The sequence below is a fragment of the Anabrus simplex genome, chromosome 1 (genome assembly GCF_040414725.1).
Source record: "Anabrus simplex isolate iqAnaSimp1 chromosome 1, ASM4041472v1, whole genome shotgun sequence".
NCBI lineage: Eukaryota > Metazoa > Arthropoda > Insecta > Orthoptera > Tettigoniidae > Anabrus > Anabrus simplex.
Window position 1 is genome coordinate 1,735,266,143 of NC_090265.1, and position 24,793 is coordinate 1,735,290,935.

The window sequence follows — 24,793 nt, forward strand, 5'->3', positions numbered from 1 at the left end:
CTAACCCTCACTGCATACCAGGAGTCTTCCATGATCACGTTCTTTCTAAAATTTAAATAACTTGGAATTTTAAATCTGTACATATTTCATAGGTTGAATATTATCACTTCAACTCTGCAATATCTACGCAGAGTACAGGTCCCTCATAACTAAGAACGTACGCACGGTGTTTGTACTTTGGGCTACGGTAGTTGCCGCCGAACTGAAGTAGTGGGCAGCCGCCCTGCTTTAAGCGTGCATACGATCTTATATGAAATCTTACCTTATAAAATATGCCGGAAATGTCATCCTTCCCGGGTTATACAGGCATTGTGTCTGGTAACCACATTCTGGCATGTGGGTGAGTTCTGATTTCATTCGTACGAGTAATGTGTTTTTCAGTTCCTCAAATGTGTGAGGCTTTGTTCACGGGTTCACTAGGCTAATTGGTGACAGTCCCAATACCAGTTGGAATCATGTGCATCATATCCATTGCGCGACGCATGAACACATACAACCATCACCTAAGTTATTTTTATTATTTGTCTGAAAGGATAATATAATTCGCAGACAATATGGGCTGCAACAAGGAAAAACTCCCATCCAAATCAATCTAAAACTTTCAGAATTTCAAAAATAAATACAACTTTAAATTCAATAGACAACAATAATTCTAAAAGTGCAAAAAATTTATGGAAGTAGGGGCAAGTTGCAACAATAATTTGTGGAAATAGGGGCATGTTGCAAGAATAATCCGAATTTTTTTAAAGATAATATTTATTCACAATGAAACTAAAAGCAATGGGGTGATACTTTATATTTTTATCTATCAAAAACATTATTTTAAAAATAACTTGTAAATAATAATGTGTCTCAAAATGGCAATTGAAAAATAACAGTCACTTGTTGCAATGTACCCCACTTGAGGGGTATTTCGCCACAGGGCATGCAAGATGGCGAAACACTCAATCTGAGTCTTCATTATTGTTAAACCAGTCTACAAAGATAGTACGGATTGCTTTTAGTACATCCGTAATGCGACTACTGTTTACACTTCACATACTAGACCACCATCCCCCTTTTATACACGTCCCCGTAATTCAGACAGTAAGAGTTGTCTTTTTCTGAACAAGAGTCCGCAAATGTTATCTTCCTTTTACCGTTAAACACAGTTTTCTTTTCGCTGAGAATGAGTTTGCCACATGGTTATTTTTCCTCCTATCATTCCTTTTTATTGTCTCTGTCTTTCTCAATATACTGATTTTCTGGAGTGTCCGTAAGTATAGCACAACGTCTTGGTTTTCGTCCTCTGTTAGGGAATAGTGGATATTTAAATTTTTTTGAAATATTGTTAATTGAAATATCACCGTCTCTTTTATTATCAAGAACGAGTTTTGCAGCTCTCTCCATCACGTCCAATGATGTCAAATCCTTTTCTGTTTTTCGCTTAAATATTCTCATGTTGCTTGCCTAAAAATACATACAACTACATAAAGAGCTTTTAAATATTACCCAGCTATCAAGAAATACGATTAAGCTGAAGCTCAAATTCTAGTTTTACATGACTGTTGATATCGTGATAACAGTCATGGTACCTCCAGTTTTACGTGGAATCCAAACCACACGGATGAGATTTTTCATTTCAAAAATCCCACATGTATCGTTCGGGATTCGAACCGTGTCCGTCTTGGTGAGAAGCCATCATCTATAACGCCCACAAATGCGATTATAAGAGAGCAATTATTATATCTTTACCGGCATATACTGTAGTAGTGTGAAGTCGGGGTTTGTTGGAACACCTGCTGGAGTCAGTTACAACACCTGTTGCAAAATGCCCCGTTACGCATTCCTTGACAGAACTGACGGTCATTCACAAATAACAAAATGGAGGTTAAGGCACTTACTGTAGGTTTGAACTAAAATAATTTTCCCTTCATCTTCATATAAAACTAGGACAATAACTCTAAACGGTATTATCTACTGAAAAAAAAACAAGGTCTTAGATAGTTACTCGCCAGGTAGAAAAATAGTTTCATGTGTCTCATCCATAGCACCATTGCAGTGGTCAGAGAGTCAACAATATGTAACCGAGAATTTCGTACAACCTCGGACCAGAAACTGTACCGTACAATAAACTCTCTAATCGACCTCATTCTCTTTCTACTTTATTAATATTTATCGTACTGCACGTTTTTGCCACGTGTTTTCGTAGAAAACTACCAGTTTAACACCCCTTATTAAACGTTTGAATGCAGGCATGTAACTTCGCATAAATTCTTGAAGGAAACATGTAATCCATTGTAAATTCCCGTACCAAGAACGGGTAAAACTACTAGTTATTAAATAAGATTATCATTACAACTATGCGTTCTTTCTCGCCTAAACATGTTCTTGCGTAATTGTGGAATCTGTTTCCACCCAAGCGTCATACAATATATCTTTCTTGTGAAACGCTGTAATAAAATTTCCTTCACTTAACGTCATGGTCCAGATGAGAACTGAAGTTGAGTTACCGCAGTATCGTGAAGAAAAAGAAAGTAAAGATATAATCCAGAGAAAGTATAGTATCGCATAGTAACTACAAGAAAAACAGGCAGAAAAATGTTTTTAAAAATCTGAGTTTCTCAACAGCTATGAGGAAATGATAGTAAGCAATCCTTACATCCCTTTTCGTACGGTTCGCTGCAATAAGTCACGTTGTCACAAAAAGTAATTCTTCCGTTGATATACTTTTCCCAATTCCGTTCCATATTATTCAGTATAAAACTACGGAGGAAGTATAAGTGTGTTTATGTGTTTTATCACACACTTCTGTTTTACTTCGGTCGCTGAAGCCACTATGGCCCATTGTTTGGTTTTACATCCAAAATTCTGATTTGTGAAAACATTGCAGGAATATTACTTATGTAATAATACAATGGCAACAGATTTTGATGTACAGTGGAACGTCGATATCTCGAATCACCTCGGGGCAAGATCGACTCCAATCCTCAGACCGTAATATATATAAAAAACATGGCGGCCGAAGTAGCCGGATTGCTGGTATTTGCTAACACGAAAATATCACGTACATAAATTATATAAACGGCAGTAATTTAACATGATAAATGTAACATCATAGGAAAAATCACTTTTAGACGTATGAAAACGCTTCGCCAACAGGTACGCACCACATATAAGCAACTAGAATCACATATATTCTACTAGAAAAGAGACAAACAAGCTGATTATTTAGACATTTCAATTCGTCAAATAACGTTTTCTCTTAGATTTCACTTCGCTGGATAGATGAAAATGCATTATAAAATTGTTAAAATGATATTTCTAAAATCATTTTGAATGTTTCAAAATAAATTAAGGTGCGAAATTCCTCGATTTATTCGCTCTCATGAGAACTGTGAAACATAATTTGTTGCCTTAGTTTTGAAGTGGTGGACAATTTCTTATATTAAACACCCAATGAATGGAAAGTACACCCGAAATAATATGTTATTGGCTTGACGTCCCACTAACTACATTTTTTACGGGTTTCGAAACGTCGAAGTGCCGAAATTTAGTCCTGCAGTAGTTCTTTTACGTGCCAGTAAATCTACCGAACGAGGCTGACGTATTTGAGCACCTTCAAATACCACCGGACTGAGCCAGGATCGAATCTACCAATTTGGGATCAGAAGGCCAGCGCCTTAACCGTCTGAGTCACTCAGATCAAGTACACCCGAAATGATTATGTTAACTCAATGCTAGGGGCTTTACGTCGCACCGACACACATAGGTCTTATGGCGACGATGGGATAGAAAAGGCCTAGGAGTTGGAAGGAAGCGGCCGTGGCCTTAATTAAGGTACAGCCCCAGCATTTGCCTGGTGTGAAAATGGGAAACCACGGTAAACCATCTTCAGAGCTGCCGATAGTGGGATTCGAACCTACTATCTCCCGCATGCGTTAACTCAATGAACGGCCCTAGCAATGTTAATATAATGTTGACATATGGCATAACAGCACTTCACACAATGATAGTAACCTTAGTAATGAAACGTTCAGACACTAAAGATATAATAGGTTTTTACCCATTAAAGCACATGAGTGCAAAAACTCTATTTACTAAACATTGATATTTAACCACATGGACGAGCTTCAGTTCGGCGTAGTCTGCTTGATAACAGATAACCACAGCATGAATCGGAAAGTGTTGGTAGTGTAAAACCCTACGTTACAAACCCAGCTAATCCCTGTAAGTCACTACTTATTTTGTGTTACAGTATACAGATTGCTCCATCTGTCACACTTATAAGTTTTGTTATACTCCAAGATCCAGCCAAGCATTTCCGCAGGCAAAGCACAAATTATTGTAAAATACACTTGCATCTAAATCACTAAGACACTTTGAAGCACATAGACACTGACGGAATGACACAATATAAATTATATTCTATCTACGTTAATAATTTTTCGAGAAACACGAGTAGTTTGGAAGTAGCGAACTGGCTTCCATAACCTCAGACTTATTCTCAAAACGATGTATGCACGCTACGGTTTTGCCATGGACTTCAAAATAATCACGCTGTATATTCCTAAACGATTTCACTCCTAATGTTCTATTCCGTAGGAAACTTAAGAATAGTTGTATGAGAGGCATTGTAATAGTTAGACTAAAAACTGGTCCACCTAGTGCACTCATGTTCTTTAATGGGTAAAAACACGATCAAAACAAGCACATTCTCACATTACTGCGTATAATTACAGATCCTATGTATCCATTGACTCATATAAATACACTCGCACCTATATTCTTAATAATAATAATAATGCTATTTGCTTTACGTCCCACTAACTACTATTTTAAGGTCTTCGGAGACGCCGAGGTGCCAGAATTTAGTCCCGCAGAAGTTCTTTTACGTGCCAGTAAATCTACCGACACGAGGCTGACGTATTTGAGCACCTTCAAATACCACCGGGCTGAGCCAGGATCGAACCTGCCAAGTTGGGGTCAGAAGACCAGAGCCTCAACCGTCTGAGCCACTTAGCCCGACACACTTATATTCATATATCATAGAAATGAAAAGAAAAGATCCACCTGATCAATACTAATTTTATTATAATTCCTTATATAACAGAACCGGTTTCTACTCTTTACAAAGTCATCTTCAGCTGTATTATACTCTTACATTAGTTACAATTTTTAGAGTTGTGCCTTGCCAAATGAAAAGATTGTGTGTGACAGTCGTTGAATTGACATATTTCAAAGTGGTCAGTCCTACTCTCATAAAAAGTATGTCTGAAGACCTAAGCTCGTGTTGAAACATTAAAATGTTAACTATATAAACACACTAAAAAGTTCACAATACATGATAAAATACATCTCAATATACATATATCTTGTTACAGTCCAAGTTTTGCGGGTAAAACACGTTCTTGAAACAAATTTGTCATCTTTCGTTTTTTTATTAAATCGTCTGGCATGAAAAGATTATGTGCTTGAGCTCAGCTGTTATGCCCTTACAATAGTTGCAATGCAAGATGACAAATTTGTTTCAAGAACATGTTTTACCCGCAAAACTTGGACTGTAACAAGATATATGTATATTGAGATGTATTTTATCATGTATTGTGAACCTTTTATTGTGTTTATGTAGTTAACATTTTAAAAAGTTTCAACACGAGTTTTAGGTCTTCAGACATACTGAAGTTTATGAGCGTAGGACTGACCACTTCGAAATATGTCAATTCAACGTCTGTCAAGCACAATCTTTTCATTTGGCAAGGCACAACTCCTAAAATTGTAACTAATGTAAGAGTATAATACAGCTGAAGATGACTTTGTAAAGAGTCGAAACCGGTTCTGTTATATAAGGAATTATAATAAAATTAGTATTGATCAGGTGGATCTTTTATTTTATTTTATTTTCTATGATATATGGTAATTATCAATACGGAACATAATGAAATTAATTAATCAAGACACTTATATTCTACAAAGAAACTAACATAACTTTCATAAAATTGCTATTGGCTTTACTTCGCACCGTCACAGATATGTCTTATGGCGACGATGGGACAGGAAAGGGCTAGGACTGGGAAGGAAGCGGCCGTGGCCTTAATTAAGGTACAGCCCCAGCATTTGCCTTGTGTGAAAATGGGAAACCACGGAAAACCATCTTCAGGGCTGCCGACAGTGGGGTTCGAACCTACTATCTCCCGAATACTGGATACTGGCCGCACTTAAGCGACTGCAGCTATCGAGCTCGGTTTTCATAAAATTACACCGACTACAAACGATAACAACAAACCAAAACAAACCCATATTTCCAACAATTCCGGCTACTCGATTCGCCATCTTTGAACGATCGAGAGTAGCATTAAGGTCTGAGGATTGGAGTCGGTCTTGCTCGGGAGCTAAATTTTATTTCGTGTTATCGAAACTTCGAGATGCAGAAAATACCGGTTTTGAGCCTGTATAGCACATAATTGAATCATAGATATCTACGGTCTTATACTGAATACATTTTTTAACAGTATTTAAGAAAGAAGCCAGAGTAAAGTGTAGCTTCCACCGAAGTCCCAGTCTCATCCATGGCTGTGACAATATGGAAGCTGCTGGGGTATGGGTGGTGCTGAGTAATGACATTCAGAGCACGACTAGTGCATCCGAGTGTTACGAAAGGTGTTGCTCATAGGGTCAGTCGTGCTGTGATAGCACTTTATGACCAAGTGAGGAAAGCAATGGCAAACTACCGCACTCCTCGTCTTGCCTAGTACGCCTCATTTTGGTGCTGCCATTGGTTTTTGCGGTTTCCTTATAACCGCATAACCTTCGGTGGTGCTATTTGAGGACCCAACCAGCCTCTGGGCTGATGACCTAACAGACAGAAGGATATACAAACAACTCTATTTTACGGCATCACTTTAATTATAATCCTCATTATAGTAACTTTTTTTAAAGACAGGACACAGTACATATAGTAGTGAAACAAGAAGCGTACCTCGGTTAACACCTTTCGAAAAACATCCGTTAGTCTCTTGTGTTTGTTACCTTTCCTCCCTTCACGTTGAAACTTCTCGTCAATACCATGAAGCGAAGATTCTTAAATTGAGTTGGTCATCCACGACTTCGGAGGTTGCTTTCGTGCGTGACCGGTAATTAATTCACATCCAAGAAAAGGAGAGGCATCGCCGATTTTCCGATAATTAGAAGTTTTTAGTTCTTCGGTTCCAGTCATATTATCTTCCAGAATCGCTGTAAAACGTTCTTTACTTGTTGACAGTTCCACGCAAACCACAAATGCCGTATTTCACAGTTACTGATGCACAAAATTCGAGTTACAGACTATCTCTTGCTTCAAGGGAGGAAATGTTTGCTTCGAGAAATCGGGAAATTCGTGTAACCGAATTTCGAGTAATAGAGAAATACACATGAAGAATAGCACAAACGGCTAGGAAATTTAAGTTACTTCGAAATATGATCATACTGGTGAGCAAAAAGGGGAATATGGAGGACTGTGCAAAAATGCTACATAATTCAATATAGACTTCTTCAGATGCCGCCTCCATGCGTAAGTTGGCGATCCACGTATCCAGCTCTGATCTTGAAAATGCAACGCAAAAACTTCTTCTGATGTACATCTGTGCCATCTTCAAATATCCTTTAGCCATGAATTTTTCCGTCTACAAAAGGACCGTTTCCATTGTATCTTTCCTTCAATAATTAGCTGTAATAATCGACGCCGCTCGTCCTTCAAAACATGCCCTAAGTATTGTGTTTTCCTTTGTTTTATAATAAGTAACAGGTTTGTTTGTTTTTTCTTTTTTTTTTTTCTTTTACCCGATGAAGGAGTGTCCAGGTCCTGGAGATCTCTCTGAGCCAGTAAAAGAAAGGCTTACAGTTCTGAATAGTCAGTAATATCGTCGATCCGTAGGTCATATGATGAATCACTGAGGGCCCGGAACTGTGTGTTCTAAAATAAATTGTCATAAACGCTATAATCCTAGAGTAAAAATAGCAGCTACATCGTATAATAGAAGAACTTCCCGAATGTGGATGTCAAACCTCATAAACACACTCACGAACGAGCTCCTAACGGTCATGTGGGTATTGCGAGGTATTTATACACAAGATCTAACGTCACTCGTCCGTGGCGGAATGTCACGATCACATCCGCTCTCTGTTGGTGGTCTTTCAGGCTCAAGCCTTTTGAACACTACCGCCTTCACACGTACTGATACTACCGTTCATTTTAGGCGAAACTCTGTCAATCATAAATAATTTTTCTTTCAATTCTTCTTCTTGTTCTTCTTCTACCGCTTTCCCCCATACTCTGGTGGGGTCGTAGTCGCGAAATGTGTCACGCATGTCCATTTGATCCTGTCTTCGGTCGGATTCCCTTTCTATCGCCAACTCCACGTAGAGAGATGTATTTTAATATTGTAGGTTCCTTTGGTGGCTAGTTGTGTGGCTTACTGTGTATATATATGAAGTGGAGTGTGCTGGGACAGACACGAACACCTAGTCTTCGATTCGGAGGAAGTAACTAGGTACGGTAAACATCCACGACCCGACCGGGAATCGAATCTGGGTACTTCTGAATGGAAGGCCTCAATTCTGACTATTTAACCAATGAGCCGAACAAATTTCTTCTTTACGAAATGCAATAATCCCTCTGTTCCTAAAACATCGGTGGTATTTAAGGATATTCCTCGAGTAAGGTTTCATGCAGGCTAAAGAATAGGACAGAGAGACTTGGAGGATGTTTAGCTGATACATGTTCTAGAAGGGACTGTCTAGTATTTTCTATCTAATGAGTGGATATGAGCCGTGAACACTGAGAAATAAGGAGACGAATAAGATCGATGTAACTGAAATGTTTTGCGGGAGAAGGATGTTTGGAATTCCATGGATTGATCACCGCACAAATAACTCGGTCCTAAAACATCTTAAAATTGAAAGGAGACTCTCAGACAAGGTGAACATTATTATTATTATTATTATTATTATTATTATTATTATTATTATTATTATTATTATTATTATTATTATTATTTAATAATGTTAATAATGTATTTTGCTTTACCTCCCACTAACAACTTTCACGGTTTTCGGAGACGCCGAGGTGCCGGAATTTAGTCCCACAGGACTTCTTTTACGTGCCAGTAAATCTACCAACACGAGGCTGTCGTTTTTGAGCACCTTCAAATACCACCGGACTGAGCCAGGATCGAACCTGCCAAGTTGGGGTCAGAAGGCCAGCACCTCAACAGTCTGAGAAAACTCAGCCCGGCTATTATTATTATTATTATTATTATTATTATTATTATTATTATTATTATTATTATTATTATTATTATTATTATTATCATAAACAAATAGATTGCAAATGGGAAATATCCCGGTGGCAATGGTCACTTACAGAGGTATGATAATAAAGTATTGTTAAAACATATTTACCCAACAACAACATAACAACAACAACAACAACAACGAGTACAAGAAGCAATTCCATGGAAAGAAAATATTACATGAAATACTACTAGTTTATCATTCTAAATCCAGCAACGTCATATACAATTTCCAGTGGCGGAGCATGCTAGTATCCACTGTTACCACTGGTAACAGTTTGAAAATATAAATATATAGTACTCTTTAATATTTAATACATTTGTTTCTTAGCCTGAACGTGTCGCGTGAACTCTTTTGCAGTAGATAGCCAACGTCAAAGGTGAGAGAGAGAGACTGTTACCAACACAAGGCAGTGGATACGTGTTGAATCTCTTCTAACAGCTAGGCGAATATTACTACGCCTGCGCCAAGCAAAGCTCTTCTCCCCCAACACTGAGATGTACCCACGTACGTTCTCTCGTCATGTTACCACAATGCAAAGTGGTAACGAATACTTAAAACGGTGGTACTCAGCAGTTATGTACGTACTTTCCGCTGCGCTCCAAAGGTGCACCGTTGTAATTTGTGTTAATTAATGTTTTCGGTATATGACATGACTTTTCTCGCTAAAGCGTGAATTTATATTTAATTTGTCTTAGGTAAAGGTAGCATATAGTACTGCACAACTTATTGTAACGGTTCAAATCCCGTTACAAGATGATATCTGTATTTTTATTATTTTATCTGTATTTTATTATTATTATTATTATTATTATTATTATTATTATTATTATTATTATTATTATTATTATTATTATTATTATTATTATTATTATTATTATGTCAGTATTATTATTATGTTATCTGTGATATTGTACTATTATTGTAATTATCCGTTTTATTCAATTTTGCAATTGCCTGTTGCTTGCAAGATTGCACTTAGATGTATACATATATACGTATGTGTAGTATAACACTCAATACCTGTACAGTGAGAATTGTTGTATATATCAGAGATTGGAAGTGACGTTGTTATATTGCGACACCACTGGCGATTCTGCCAAGTCATCGCCGCGCCTTGGCTAGGTCATCGTATTTATTTAGATATGCGCGCATCGAGTCGATCGCCGCAGGGCTATTTCACCACTGGATGTAATATCTGTCGCGTAGGTGGGAGTATGTCATTGTTATTTTTGGAGATTACGTAGCTGTGTCAACCAACGTCTATATAAGGTGGCTCCATATTGTAGCGTCAGTCATTAGTTATACGGATGCAGTACAGTGAACAAGTCTACTAGATCAAGAGGCCTTAGTTGGCCAGTGAACGAGAGATGGTGAAGACTCAGTGAGCCATTATTGGTCATTGAGAGAGTGAGACCAAATGGTTGGTCCGTCACTTAGTGGAAGACGCGGACGCAAGGCTTACCAAGGAGTCAGAGAGGGCAAACCTGGACCTACCAAGAGGTCATACCATATTGACTTACAAAGAAGTCAGATGATATGGAGAAGAAGCAGTCTCAAGGATGTATCACCACGTTAGGCGTGACACATCTACAGTAAACACCAGAGCAATGGATTACGTCGTAATTACACTCAAAGTGTTGAAGGTACAGTCAAGTGAATCAGTGAGGGAAATATTTCGTAGAAATTGTTAAATGTCCGGTCAAGAAGAATTCAAATTCATGCCTAGTTTCTTTCATTTGCAATGTCATAATTTCATATTCTCATCTGTTTTATAGCAACAAGACTCACTATTTTTTGATATATTATTTAAAGAATATATATTGTTCTATCAAACGAATTCAGAGTTTCATTTCATTGACAGTAAAATATCTTAACCTCAAAATTAATGGGGAAACCGAACGCCAATCTCCTTTTCCCAGAACTTGTATGGTATGTTGTCAAAAGTAAGCTTATTACCCCACACCCTAGAGATAGTCAAGAGTCTCATTCTATTATTGCTGTACTGAGTGACAGCTGGCGCCCTTCAAATAACGTATGTGTAAGTAAGCAGGTAACTAGTAAGTGTGAGTACAAGGTTCGACGAGTGTGTATTTTATTTAATGAATGTTAATTTTCAGATTTTCCATTTTAAATGCAGATATTCAGATTTTTCAATTAAATGCAGAGTTTTATAAATGTTTGTAAATTTAGTCAGCAATTCAGGAACATGTTCTCAATGTGTCGACGCAACGTGGGACTCGAATAAATTCAGAATTTGGTCTGAATGACAGCATATCATAGGTTCATTTTGGGAGAGTATGCGCATTTAAGCGAACGGAAATTATTACCGGTAAATGTCAGGAGTGTAAATTTTGATATACATTTGTATTTTGGGGATATGTCAAGGGATTTGAAGAGGGAAATTAATTTGAGATCGCGTACTATCACTAGTGAACCAAAGATGGACAAGGAAGACAATAACAAGTCATGTGACGACGAGGTCATTGCTTCTGCGGACTTCCAAGGTGATATTCAGAGTAGGGAGCAGGTGAATACGATGGAAGGTTCTGGGATAATTCAGGAAAGTGCAGAAATTGAGAAGCACACTGAAACCCAAAAGGAAATCGTGGGGGGAATGAACCAAGATTTTCTAAATTTGCTGATGGCCAAATTTACCGAGATCAGTAATGAAAGTCAGAAACGAATGGAGGAAAATAAAAAAGAGATGAAAGAATTTTTTAGTAGTAGTAGTAGCGAAAATAATAAAGAGATGAAAGAATTAATTAGTACTAATAATGAAAATAATAAGAAAGAGATGAAAGAGATGAAAGAATTTTTTAGTAGTAGTAGTAGTGAAAATAATAAAGAGATAAAAGAATTAATTAGTACTAATAATGAAAATTGTAATAAACAGATTAACTCTCTAAGTAATAAAATGGAACAAATGATTGGTATTAGTAATGAAAATAATAAGAAACAAATGGAAGAATTAATTGGCAGTAATAAAGAAAATGTTAATGTGATTAATGATAAAATTGATGGGCTAAGTGAATCACTTAATTCTAAAATAGATACTAAGATAGTAGAGGTGACTAGTCAAATATCTAAGTTAGAAGATAAGTTAAATAAAGAGTGTGTTGACCTTAGAGGTGAAATGGAGTTGAATCGGAGCGATCTTCATACTCGAATTGAACATGTCAAAGGAACTTGTACAGAGAATATCAAAGAATTAAGAAATAAAATTTCGAGTAATCGGGAAGAAATTCATGAGGTAGTCGAGAAAAGATTGGACAAAATTTACAATGCAGTTAGGGAAGATACGAGGGAACAGATTAGTAGAATTGAACAAATTGAAAGCAAACTTGTGGAAGTCAGTGAACTACGGAACGAACAGGAAATGCTATCACAGCAGGTGAGAGAGAGAGAGGAAGAATTGCAGGAAGACGTGAGAATAGTGGAAGAGAATTCTGAGAGAGCAGCGGAAGTAGAAGAAGAAGAAGAAGTTGTGAACTGCCAGGGATTGATTCGGCAGGAATTTGAATTTGCAGGTGAGATGACGGGAGAAATGATAGTGGTGAGTGGTTTGTTCAGTAGGGATCGTGATTTAACCAAGTTTTCTGGAGAACAGTTAAGTTCTATAGAATTTGTAAAAGTAGTTGCGAAAAGATTTGCTAGTAAGTTGAGGAATAATAATATTGAATTTGAATATGTGTTGGAGATCTTGTCGAATGTTTTTATCGGTGAAAGTAAAATATGGTTTCGAGTATACTGGAATAATATGTCTAATTTAGCGGAGTTTAAAGTGTTCATTGATAGGCTTTGGAAAGAATGTGTGCAAGGGCGCGCGCGAGAGAGAGAGCGCATGATGTCTAGGGAAAGTAATATTGTAGAGAAAAGGGGGAAAATGTTAGCCGTGTATCAGACGAGAGCGGGTGATCATGATCCGCAGAGGATTAATAGTTGTGTTGATGGTGATAGTGGTCAGAAGAGTAATCAGAGAGAATCGGAAGATGGGAGGCGTATGTATTTGAGTTGTGAGAGCGAGGATCAGAAGAGTACCGAGAGAGAATTGGAAGATGGGAGGCGTATGGATTTGAGTTATGAGAGAGAGGGTCAGAAGAGTAATCAGAGAGAATCAGAAGATGGGAGGCGTACGGATTTGAGTTATCAGAGGGATTATGATAAGCCGAATATGAATGTTACCAAGGTGTCGTTATCGAGCCAGAGTATTTCAGATTCACAGGGAATCGGGTAAATTAAGTGAACAGTCCAAAGGTAGAAGATGAACTGGTATTTAGTATAAGTAGTTATGTAGTGAAAGTAGAGTTAAGAGTAGTGTGATTGTGACCTAAGTAGTGTTAAGTGAGATATTTAAGTAATGACGTAGTCATAAATAATTAAGTAATTAATGGTAGCAGTAAGTTAGACGTAAGAAGTGTTCTGTAAAGTGATGTAAGTACTTGTAATGCCGAGAATGTGATGTAAGTAGTGAGGGAATAACTCCGATGATGGAAATTGTGATATGAAGAAGGTAAGTGAAGGTACTATCAGATCTTATAACAGCCGTTGGGTGAGTCAAAGTGAGTAAATAAAATAATAGCGGTACCAATCATAAGTAAAGATAATTGTAGGTTTCAACTAGGCCTTGTTGTACCAGAACTTGTGTATTCAGTTGTTTTAGGAGCTGACTTGGTTTCAAATCATGGAAGTAGAATGGACTTTAATGTAGGTAGTGTGTGTTTGTCCTGGAAAAAAAACTAGCAAAGAAGTACGTGTTAATTATGATGGTCCGAGGTAAGTGTGTTGGTGACGTGTGTTCTTTGAAATATGAGAGGTAAGTGAAGTTGTTCCTAGTGAGAGGAAATGTTTTGTTGGGTGTGTTGCGTGCCTGTACGACCTGTATCCGAGTTCCATTTCATCATCTGCAGAGGCGGGAAATATGTTGAAGTTATTATTTTGTATCAGGAGTATTTCACTATTGTGAACCGTATCGGGGAGTGTGCATATTCTTATAAAGATCAGGAAGGGGATATTGTCGGTATTTATAGTATAATGAATGTAAAGAAGTACTTCACGTGAGATTTGTTGAAATAAGAGTAAGATGATTAAATTTTGTGAGAAACTGGCAAAATAAAACTAACATCTGCGATAGGCGTGTGAACCAAGTGTCGTATTGGTGTATTAGAAGAATAAGTGCTACATTGTCATGTTCTGTGTGACAAAACTGAGAACAGGACATTGGACAGTTATCTGCGATAACCATATGCGAGAAAAGTTCTCATATAAGTGATATTTCATAAAATATTTTGATATGTTAAAAAAAAAGGAGAAGAATGTTGTATATTGATTGAAAATTATTTGTGTGTGTTAAATCAAGTGCTATACTCTTGTGATTTGTATGAGAGAAAGAGAGAGAATGGGACACTGGACAGTTATCTACGATGGCAATGTGCGAGAAGAATTCTCATATTTGTGATATTTTATAAAATGTATGGATGTTGAAAAAGAAAATTATTGTTGTATACTTATTTAAAGTGTTTATATGTGTCAGTGTTATATATATATAATTTTGTTCATAAATCAATCGATTCTTTGTTCTTCGATTTATTTATGAGAGAGGCGAATTGTAACGGTTCAAATCCCGTTACAAGATGATATCTGTATTTTTATTATTTTATCTGTATTTTATTATTATTATTATTATTATTATTATTATTATTATTATTATTATTATTATTATTATTATTATTATGTCAGTATTATTATTATGTTATCTGTGATATTGTACTATTATTGTAATTATCCGTTTTATTCAATTTTGCAATTGCCTGTTGCTTGCAAGATTGCACTTAGATGTATACATATATACGTATGTGTAGTATAACACTCAATACCTGTACAGTGAGAATTGTTGTATATATCAGAGATTGGAAGTGACGTTGTTATATTGCGACACCACTGGCGATTCTGCCAAGTCATCGCCGCGCCTTGGCTACGTCATCGTATTTATTTAGATATGCGCGCATCGAGTCGATCGCCGCAGGGCTATTTCACCACTGGATGTAATATCTGTCGCGTAGGTGGGAGTATGTCATTGTTATTTTTGGAGATTACGTAGCTGTGTCAACCAACGTCTATATAAGGTGGCTCCATATTGTAGCGTCAGTCATTAGTTATACGGATGCAGTACAGTGAACAAGTCTACTAGATCAAGAGGCCTTAGTTGGCCAGTGAACGAGAGATGGTGAAGACTCAGTGAGCCATTATTGGTCATTGAGAGAGTGAGACCAAATGGTTGGTCCGTCACTTAGTGGAAGACGCGGACGCAAGGCTTACCAAGGAGTCAGAGAGGGCAACCCTGGACCTACCAAGAGGTCATACCATATTGACTTACAAAGAAGTCAGATGATATGGAGAAGAAGCAGTCTCAAGGATGTATCACCACGTTAGGCGTGACACATCTACAGTAAACACCAGAGCAATGGATTACGTCGTAATTACACTCAAAGTGTTGAAGGTACAGTCAAGTGAATCAGTGAGGGAAATATTTCGTAGAAATTGTTAAATGTCCGGTCAAGAAGAATTCAAATTCATGTCTAGTTTCTTTCATTTGCAATGTCATAATTTCATATTCTCATCTGTTTTATCGCAACAAGACTCACTATTTTTTGATATATTATTTAAAGAATATATATTGTTCTATCAAACGAATTCATAGTTTCATTTCATTGACAGTAAAATATCTTAACCTCAAAATTAATGGGGAAACCGAACGCCAATCTCCTTTTCCCAGAACTTGTATGGTATGTTGTCAAAAGTAAGCTTATTACCCCACACCCTAGAGATAGTCAAGAGTCTCATTCTATTATTGCTGTACTGAGTGACAGCTGGCGCCCTTCAAATAACGTATGTGTAAGTAAGCAGGTAACTAGTAAGTGTGAGTACAAGGTTCGACGAGTGTGTATTTTATTTAATGAATGTTAATTTTCAGATTTTCCATTTTAAATGCAGATATTCAGATTTTTCAATTAAATGCAGAGTTTTATAAATGTTTGTAAATTTAGTCAGCAATTCAGGAACATGTTCTCATTATTAAACGTTAAAATGAGTGTTCTCACTTCCACCTCGAAAATAAGTATGTTAGTGGGCCCAGAATGCTCATGTATAATAGAAAGTTTAATGAACACATCAATTTCCTTAGGAAACTTTGAACATAAAGGAAAACATAACTGAAAACGTTAGACCCATGCCTTCTCTTAAGAATTGAATCAAGGAATCGAAAAGAACAGTACGATATTTTCATGACTCGTGCTACAGAGATCTGCATTGGTTATTTGGTTATGCAAAAATCAATAAACTGTATTGTTGGCCGTGCGTTCCATTTTCCTCAAGAATGAATGCTTAGAAAAACGACGATATGGAGAGTTTATATAGTTCCAGAGTTTTAAAGAGACGTCATGATGTGTCTCAAGCAAACATCAACACTGTTGCCGATGTGATTCAGTTCGGAAGGTCCAGAATAGAGTACAGCTTACAGAATGAAGGTGCGAGCGACAATATACTCTTAAAGAGGAATGTGTTAACAATTTTCAAAACGTCACGCGTAGCCACTGACAATTTCACAGACAACTTAAAGTATTCCCAGTGCTTAACAACTACAGCTTACAATACTACAGGTTGAGATTACTACTTGCTTAACATTGCAAGTGATAATAAAGTAAGGTTAAAACATAATTACCCAGCAACAACATATGTACTTTGGCCATGTAATGAGGAGAAGACCAGAAAATATAAGTCCCAACAAGGTGGATAAGGCAGATTACTAGTACAAGCGGAAGAACGATGTATGATATTATCAAGCAAGTCAGTGACAATCAATCAATCAAGCACCACTGATAAGAATTTATGGAGTTGTCGCCAAGGTAATAATAATAATAATAATAATAATAATAATAAATAATGTTGTAACGTCCCACTAACTATTTTAAAGACGCCAAGTTGTCGGAATTTCCTATCGCAGCTGTTCATTTACTTGCCGGTAAATCGTATACCGGACTGAGCTAAGATCGAACGTGCCAAATTAGGGTCATAAGGCCACTGCATCAACCGCCTGAGCCAGGTAGCAGATTCCCTATTAGTTTTCTTAAATTATTTGAAAGAAATTGTATCAAACAATGAATTATTATTCCAATCCTTAATTCACCTTCCTGTAAAGGAGTATTTGTCCCAATTTGACCTCTTGAATTCCATCTTTAAGTTCATAACATGGTCTTTCTTACTTTTGATAACTCCATTCAACCTTATTCACCTACTGATAACGTTCCAAGCCATTACTCTGCTGACAGTCCATAATATTCCACTTTGTCGAGCTGGAGAAAAATTATGGTATCACAGTGACGACCACACTTTCTTCAAGAGGTCAAGATTGAAGAGAGGTGGTGATGATTATTGTTCTGAGAGGAAGAAAATCAGATAGACCATTTTCTTTTAACAATGGTCAGAAGGGGAAAATGAAGAGTACTGATCCTTCGGAAAATGAAGGTATCGGTAAAAGAAAGTGAAGGGCCACACAAACTTAATACTGTCGGTTGGGAGAGATCAAGAGTTGACGAAGGGAGGTCGGTTGGAAGAGATGAAGGAGAGGAGACTGGCGCAAGTAAGTGGATGGCATACTACACTAATCTAAGGGCCCGGTGATCGCCAACCCATGCTCCAAAATAGAAAGGGCCTGGAGTTGCTCTTTCAGTCGCCTCGCACGACAGGTACTATATGTTACTCAGCAGCAGAGTACGCTTGCCCAGTACGGTACAGATCTTGCCACACCAAACAAGCAGATGTGGCAATTAATGAAACGTGTCGCATCATCACAGGCTGTCTAAGACGTACACAGCGAGAAAAATTGTACTATCTTGCTGACATCACACCTTCTGATATTCGACGTGAGGTAGCAGCCCGTAAGGACAAGACCAGCCAAGGCCGTAACGTAAGGGCCAGGCCTCTAAGCGGCCCCCCAGACTCCTCGCAAAATAATATGCTCTATATCTTGCCTAATGTCACTCTGAATGGAAATGGTCACGGCGGTTTTGTAAAATCAACATAAATAATTCGTTTTTAAAATGTGTACATAGAAGAATTGCCATTTAGTTGAATCTAGCAGCAGTCGTAATTGTGTTGAGTGTAACACAGCACAGCTCGCAGCAACACCACGACATGCTTCTCATAAAAGACTTGCACCATATTATTTAAAATTTGATACAATACCATATTTTCGTCTCTCTCTTTTTTCTTTTTTTTTTTTTTTTTGCTTTACGTCGCACTGACACATATAGGTCTTATGGCGACGATGGGATAGGGAAGGCCTAGGAATCGTAAGGAAGCGACCGTGGCCTTAATTAAAGTACAGCCCCAGCATTTGCCTGGTGTGAAAATGGGAAACCACAGAAAACCATCTTCAGGGCTGCCGACAGTGGGGTTCGAAGCCACTATCTCCCCAATACTGGATACTGGCCGCACTTAGGCGTCTGCAGCTATCGAGCTCGGTCATTTTAATTCTAAATTAATGTTTCCATGATGGGCAGTGCACCAGAGATCGTATTATGCACAAATTTTTCTGAACATTTAACTTTTGTCACACATTCAACAACAATGTATAATTCCAACAAGAAGTTGATGTAGTAACAAACTAGATCTCTCTGCACGAAGTTAATGAGTTATCTGTTGAGCGCTCTGCTATTTTTCAAACTTTATTTGGACAGTTTTTTAATTTAATTTTATTCGTATAATATTTGGTGCTGCAATCAAGGGTATTATTAATGAGACTTCCGTGTCACCTACAGAGTATCGTTCTGTAGTCATTATAAAATGAAATCAATTAAAGTGGTTTAAGTGGACTGTGGGCCGTGAGGGTGACGATATTGGGAGGATGAGATTTGCAATAACTTGTGTAACTTGACAATATATTGCATTACTTCTATCTGCTGCAATTTAATGATTATTACTCATTTATAGGTTTTACATTTTATAGGAAGGAGCCCAATTTTTTATTTTTGCAGGTGGGCCCGTGTTATATACTGTACGTTACGTCCATGAGACCAACTCATTAAAATCCCAAGCCGAGCTCATCCATTGTATGGACTTCAACCAGCGCCATCACGGTTCACGCAAAAATTTCCTGAAGACCAACATAAACTGGACGGAACACAACAGCGAGCAAGACTCACTTTGTGGCGATCTAGGGTTGAGCATCTCGTGAAGAATTACCAGCTGGACATATTGAAGAATGGACGATTTGGTCATCTCTAAATAGGCTGTGCTCGGGTGTTACTAGGTGCAAGACCAATCTGCAAAAGTGCGGATATTTGGTGAGTTCTGTGTTGTGTGACTGTGGTGAAGTACAGCCTCGATTTACTTTTCTCAAATTATTTATCAGTACGACAAACCCTCTTACGCTCATATACCCTGTTCACGTTGTTCCGACCACCCTGTATGTACCGTAAAGCACTCTCGAGACACCGGTAGAATTCTTTTATTTATTTACTCAAGAAAGGGCACCTGAGCCGAAGCTCTTAACGATGCAGTACAAGGATAAATATTGGCAGAGTTTACAAAAAATTCACAATAAACTAATAACTTATTTCTAAATACGCTGCAGTCTGAGAGAAGAGTAAACCCTTACAAATACATAAGACCACTGTACATTACTTGGTATGTAAGATTTACTGTTTATTTTATTTTATCCATTGATAAATTTTTTGGTTTGTAAAATTGTGATTGTTCCTGCCTGTTGTATATGTTTGGGAGGGAATTATACACCTTCATAGAGCAGTGCCATAAGGAGTTACAACCATACTTACTAGTATATACAAATTCTGTACGGACTCTCTCTGCTCCTCGAGTATTATCTGAGTGTATGATAGAATTTATGATACAAATAGTGTTTGTATGAACCAAAATATGTTTAATTTTATATACCATCATAGTTGAAGCTCTATCATGTAAAATATGGAGTGGCGGAAGTCTGCATTTCTTATATAAATAATCTGTATTTGTTGAAAATGAAAAATGAAAACCTACAACCTATTTTCCAGTCATTGACCGGGTCAGGGATGTAATGAATGAAACATATATAGGCTGTTATTACAATGGGGTCGCCACTCCCAAGGTGATTTATATTAATGAGTGATAAATGCTATGAAATGATAATGGAGAGTGTTGCTGGAATGAAAGTTGACAGGGAAAACCGGAGTACCCGGAGAAAAACCTGTCCCGCCTCCGCTTTGTCCAGCACAAATCTCAAATGGAGTCACCGGGATTTGAACCACGGTATCCAGCGGTGAGAGGCCGACGCGCTGCCGGCTGAGCCACGGAGGCTCTCTGTATTTGTTAAGGGCGGTAAATTATAAAGTATTTTTAGTGCCATTTTTTTGTGAAATGGCAATTTCTTCAAAGAGTTCCTTATTGCAACATCCCCAAATATAAATCAGGTAAATGAGGTGACTTTCAATGAGAGCATGATAAGTTTATTTTATTTATGGTTGAATTTCTACCTTAGTCTGTGAAGCACTCCAATTGCTTGAATAAATGTTTTGCATATGGTTTTAACTTGCTCGTACCAGTCAAGCATTTCATCTATTTTTAAACCTAGAAATTTGGTAAACTGCATTCTTGGTAAGGATGATCGAAAAAAGTTATTGTAAGATCAAGATGAGTTGCACATAAGAGCTTGTGTGCAAAATATGTAGTTGGTCTTGCTAAGATTGATGGTTAGTCTATCGTTTAAAAGCCTGTTTGTAACAAGCTAAATGACATACTGCATTTTTACCTCAAATTCCTTAGCAGAAGTATCAAGATAAAAATGTTTGTAATATCTTGAAAAAGAGAATTGTCTTTGAAATTTTAGGGAGCCTATATCGTTCACAAATATTAGAAATAAAAGTGGACCCAGTACTGAACCCTGAGGAACACCAATGGCTATAAGAAGTGATAAACATTTTGAATTTTTATATGAAACGAACTGTAATAGATCACTGAGATAATCCTTAAACAAGTTCATCGCTACACCTCTTACTTCTGATCCTTCCAGTTTTCTGACCATGGGATTGTGATCAACTGTGTCGAAATCCTTTCTCAAGTCTTTACTTGTAAACCGGTACTGTTCCGGAAACGCCAGGACGAATAGCATCTCTAGATTACGTGAATGTAATCTACCGCCCCCCCCCCCCCAACGTGGGGGAGTATGTTCAGAATATCTCTTGTCTGTTCAAACCAAATGCATTCCATTATTTGGTCAAGATTATGGGCAAGCGTTCAGAGCTGTTAAGACACAATAATGTCTCAAGAGAATCCAATAAGTAAAATGAAAGATGTTAAGTTGACGAGGTACGATTTCAAATTAGCTGCTCTTATACAAGGAGCCATATAAACTTTTATGAGCATCAACCTGACACTCTTAGAGAGATGCTGCTCTGTTTCGTGGAATTCTTCAGTGTGTCTTGTTAAGCAAACAGGAGGCTGTGAAGTATAGGGTCGCTTGCTGACCTCTGCCAATTTGTTCTCAACCAATGGGGAGCGTTCGAGGCGTGAAGCAGGCCGTGAATGTCTCATATACACACGTGTTGTGTTCTGTTTGGACAAGCCAGAGGACTCGATGCTGGTTAATGTGAGAAATCTAATAAAAATTAGCGTGACGGTTTATATCGTGATCGCAGCCGCAGGACCTTAATTTTTACATAGAGTGGTGGTGGTGATTAATATTATAAGAGGAGGAAACACTGGGAAGCCATTCTATATCTATATCACCGCAACCTCTGCGAAGACCGCTATCTATATACTGTTTATAAAATAAGAGTTTTGTCTGTACATTGTTCATAATTTAAACATAATTGTACACTGACTGACACAGCAAATGCAACACCAAGAAGGAGTGGTCAGAACTTTATGCCAATTGCAGGGTAGACTGACGTCACTGAGGTATGCTCATGATGTGAAATGCGCCGCTGTGCTGCGCACGTAGCGAACGATAAATGGGACACGGCGTTGGCGAATGGCCCACTTCGTACCGTGATTTCTCAGCCGACAGTCATTGTAGAACGTGTTGTCGTGTGCCACAGGACACGTATATAGCTACGAATGCCAGGCCGCCGTCAACGGAGGCATTTCCAGCAGACAGACGACTTTACGAGGGGTATGGTGATCGGGCTGAGAAGGGCAGGTTGGTCGCTTCGTCAAATCGCAGCCGATACCCATAGGGATGTGTCCACGGTGCAGCGCCTGTGGCGAAGATGGTTGGCGCAGGGACATGTGGCACGTGCGAGGGGTCCAGGCGCAGCCCGAGTGACGTCAGCACGCGAGGATCGACGCATCCGCCGCCAAGCGGTGGCAGCCCCGCACGCCACGTCAACTGCCATTCTTCAGCATGTGCAAGACACCCTGGCTGTTCCAATATCGACCAGAACAATTTCCCGTCGATTGGTTGAAGGAGGCCTGCACTCCCGGCGTCCGCTCAGAAGACTACCATTGACTCCACAGCATAGACGTGCACGCCTGGCATGGTGCCGGGCTAGAGCGACTTGGATGAGGGAATGGCGGAACGTCGTGTTCTCCGATGAGTCACGCTTCTGTTCTGTCAGTGATAGTCACCGCAGACGAGTGTGGCGTCGGCGTGGAGAACGGTCAAATCCGGCAGTAACTGTGGAGCGCCCTACCGCTAGACAACGCGGCATCATGGTTTGGGGCGCTATTGCGTATGATTCCACGTCACCTCTAGTGCGTATTCAAGGCACGTTAAATGCCCACCGCTACGTGCAGCATGTGCTGCGGCCGGTGGCACTCCCGTACCTTCAGGGGCTGCCCAATGCTCTGTTTCAGCAGGATAATGCCCGCCCACACACTGCTCGCATCTCCCAACAGGCTCTACGAGGTGTACAGATGCTTCCGTGGCCAGCGTACTCTCCGGATCTCTCACCAATCGAACACGTGTGGGATCTCATTGGACGCCGTTTGCAAACTCTGCCCCAGCCTCGTACGGACGACCAACTGTGGCAAATGGTTGACAGAGAATGGAGAACCATCCCTCCAGGACACCATCCGCACTCTTATTGACTCTGTACCTCGACGTGTTTCTGCGTGCATCGCCGCTCGCGGTGGTCCTACATCCTACTGAGTCGATGCCGTGCGCATTGTGTAACCTGCATATCGGTTTGAAATAAACATCAATTATTCATCCGTGCCGTCTCTGTTTTTTCCCCAACTTTCATCCCTTTCGAACCACTCCTCCTTGGTGTTGCATTTGCTCTGTCAGTCAGTGTATTTCTATGTCGGTCGTGTCCACAGTAACAAGGAAATGCACTTTTAAATTTTCCATTATATCTGTCTGCCTGTCTGTCCGTATGTATGTATGTACGGGCACCACGAGAAAATGGCTGAAGAGAATTTAATGAAATTCGGTATGTAAAGTCGGGAATGAGGCATTACATTCTAGGCTATAAATAATTTCACTGCCGCTGAATGAAATGCTAGTTTAGGGGAAGGTCTAACATTAAGTTCTCAAAAATCTATGTTATTAGTGGTTCTATCAATAAATACAACATAACTGTATATAGGCCTAGAATTAAATTTCCAGACATTTATGTCTTATACAATTTTACCGTACCGGCTATGATAACAGACTGATATTCAGGAATTTCGTTCTTTGTTGCAAAGTCCATACCAATGCCAAGCCACGAGAAAATGGATGAACAGAATATAATGAAAATCGGTGTGTAAAGACGGAGTAAAAAGCACTATAGTATAGGCTATAAATAAATTTATTCACGTTGCATGTAATGGTTGTTTAAGGGAAGGCACATAAATTTAATTTTTAATACCTATGGTATTACACAGTTTAATAAAATCTTATTCTCAAAGTGTATACGACCTCATCTAGAATTCTGTATACAATGTAAAATTCCGTAGCGAAGCGCGGGTACAACGGCTAGTTAACACTAACCAGAAAGAAGTCCGACATTTCAAGGAATAGCCAAAAGACTCAGAGAGGAAAATCGAATTCGCCAACCCACGCTGCCACGTTGAAATCGCATGGTGTCACTTTTAGTCGCCTCTTAAGACAAGTAGGTTATACCGTGGGTATTATTCCACCGCCCCCACCCGGAAGGGTATAAGTTTAGTTTCACACTGAAACCAAGCCCCAAGAGTAAGAGTTTATTTTTAAAATCCTACATTTTGGCTCCGTGACTAATTTGATGAAAACACAATAAGGATGGCACTCGGCTATCTCGTGTCTGCCCCTTGTGAGCGGGCAGTAAAATCGATTAGCCCAGGGGCTATCAATGTGGGAATGTGTGGGTTGGCAAACACTAACACCTAGCTGAGTCCGCCATTGCTTCTTTATTTTTTCCCGATCAGTTAGGCTGGCTCAACTGTAACTTGCACTCGGGAGATAGTGGATTCGAACCCCACTGTCAACAGCTCTGAATATGGATTTCCATGGTTCTACATTCCACGC